Here is a 2,500-nt window from a genome sequence, read left to right as displayed (position 1 = left end):
CCAGACTCACCCCGGGGAAGGGCCACTCTGGCTGGGCATGGTCTCCACCAAGCACCCCCTGGAGCCCCCGGAGCACCCCCAGAGCCACCCCCCACTCTCCCCAGACTCACCCCGGGGAAGGGACACTCTGGCTGGGCATGGTCTCCACCAAGCACCCCCTGGAGCCCCCGGAGCACCTCCAGAGCCACCCCCCACTCCTCCAGACTCACCCCGGGGAAGGGACACTCTGCCTGGGCATGGCCCCCACTGAGCACCCCCTGGAACCCCTGGAGCCCCCGGAGCACCTCCAGAGCCACCCCCCACTCTCCCCAGACTCTGCCCGGGGAAGGGCCACTCTGGCTGGGCATGGTCTCCACCAAGCACCCCCTGGAGCCCCCGGAGCACCCCCAGAGCCACCCCCCACTCTCCCCAGACTCACCCCGGGGAAGGGCCACTCTGGCTGGGCATGGCCTCCGCCGAGCACCCCCTGGAGCCCCCGGAGCACCCCCAGAGCCACCCCCCACTCACCCCAGACTCACCCCGGGGAAGGGACACTCTGGCTGGGCATGGCCTCCACCAAGCACCCCCTGGAGCCCCTGGAACCCCCGGAGGCCCTCCAGAGCCACCCCCCACTCTCCCCAGACTCACCCCGGGGGAGGGCCACTCTGGCTGGGCATGGTCTCCACCAAGCACCCCCTGGAGCCCCCGGAGCACCTCCAGAGCCACCCCCCACTCCTCCAGACTCACCCCGGGGAAGGGACACTCTGGCTGGGCATGGCCCCCACCGAGCACCCCCTGGAGCCCCTGGAGCCCCCGGAGCACCCCCAGAGCCACCCCCCACTCTCCCCAGACTCACCCCGGGGAAGGGCCACTCTGGCTGGGCATGGCCTCCGCCGAGCACCCCCTGGAGCCCCCGGAGCACCCCCAGAGCCACCCCCCACTCACCCCAGACTCACCCCGGGGAAGGGACACTCTGGCTGGGCATGGCCTCCACCAAGCACCCCCTGGAGCCCCTGGAACCCCCGGAGGCCCTCCAGAGCCACCCCCCACTCTCCCCAGACTCACCCCGGGGGAGGGCCACTCTGGCTGGGCACCGTCTCCACCAAGCACCCCCTGGAGCCCCCGGAGCACCTCCAGAGCCACCCCCCACTCCTCCAGACTCACCCCGGGGAAGGGACACTCTGGCTGGGCATGGCCCCCACCGAGCACCCCCTGGAGCCCCTGGAGCCCCCGGAGCACCTCCAGGGCCACCCCCCACTCCTCCAGACTCACCCCGGGGAAGGGACACTCTGGCTGGGCATGGCCTCCGCCGAGCACCCCCTGGAGCCCCCGGAGCACCCCCAGAGCCACCCCCCACTCTCCTCCAGACTCACCCCGGGGAAGGGACACTCTGGCTGGGCATGGCCTCCGCCGACCACCCCCTGGAACCCCTGGAGCCCCCGGAGCACCTCCAGAGCCACCCCCCACTCTCCCCAGACTCTGCCCGGGGAAGGGACACTCTGGCCGGGCATGGCCTCCGCCGAGCACCCCCTGGAACCCCCGGAGGCCCTCCAGGGCCACCCCCCACTGTCCCCAGACTCACCCGGGGGAAGGGCCACTCTGGCTGGGCATGGTCTCCACCAAGCAGCCCCTGGAGCCCCCGGAGCACCTCCAGAGCCACCCCCCACTCTCCCCAGACTCTGCCCGGGGAAGGGCCACTCTGGCTGGGCATGGCCTCCACCGAGCACCCCCTGGAACCCCTGGAACCCCTGGAACCCCCGGAGGCCCTCCAGAGCCACCCCCCACTCTCCCCAGACTCACCCCGGGGAAGGGCCACTCTGGCTGGGCATGGTCTCCACCAAGCACCCCCTGGAGCCCCCGGAGCACCCCCAGAGCCACCCCCCACTCTCCCCAGACTCACCCCGGGGAAGGGACACTCTGGCTGGGCATGGTCTCCACCAAGCACCCCCTGGAGCCCCCGGAGCACCTCCAGAGCCACCCCCCACTCCTCCAGACTCACCCCGGGGAAGGGACACTCTGGCTGGGCATGGCCTCCGCCGAGCACCCCCTGGAGCCCCTGGAGCCCCCGGAGCACCTCCAGGGCCACCCCCCACTCCTCCAGACTCACCCCGGGGAAGGGACACTCTGGCTGGGCATGGCCTCCGCCGAGCACCCCCTGGAGCCCCCGGAGCACCCCCAGAGCCACCCCCCACTCTCCCCAGACTCACCCCGGGGAAGGGCCACTCTGGCTGGGCATGGCCTCCACCAAGCACCCCCTGGAGCCCCTGGAACCCCCGGAGGCCCTCCAGAGCCACCCCCCACTCTCCCCAGACTCACCCCGGGGAAGGGCCACTCTGGCTGGGCATGGCCTCCGCCGACCACCCCCTGGAACCCCTGGAGCCCCCGGAGCACCTCCAGAGCCACCCCCCACTCCTCCAGACTCTGCCCGGGGAAGGGCCACTCTGGCTGGGCATGGCCTCCACTGAGCACCCCCTGGAGCCCCCGGAGCACCTCCAGAGCCACCCCCCACTCTCCCCAGACT

This window comes from Eucyclogobius newberryi, unplaced genomic scaffold (genome assembly GCF_026437365.1).
Source record: "Eucyclogobius newberryi isolate DKJ021-1_F unplaced genomic scaffold, fEucNew1.0.hap1 SCAF_355, whole genome shotgun sequence".
Classification (NCBI taxonomy): Eukaryota; Metazoa; Chordata; class Actinopteri; order Gobiiformes; family Gobiidae; genus Eucyclogobius; species Eucyclogobius newberryi.
The sequence above is the reverse complement of the archived record's forward strand: the minus strand, read 5'-3'. Positions refer to the sequence as shown.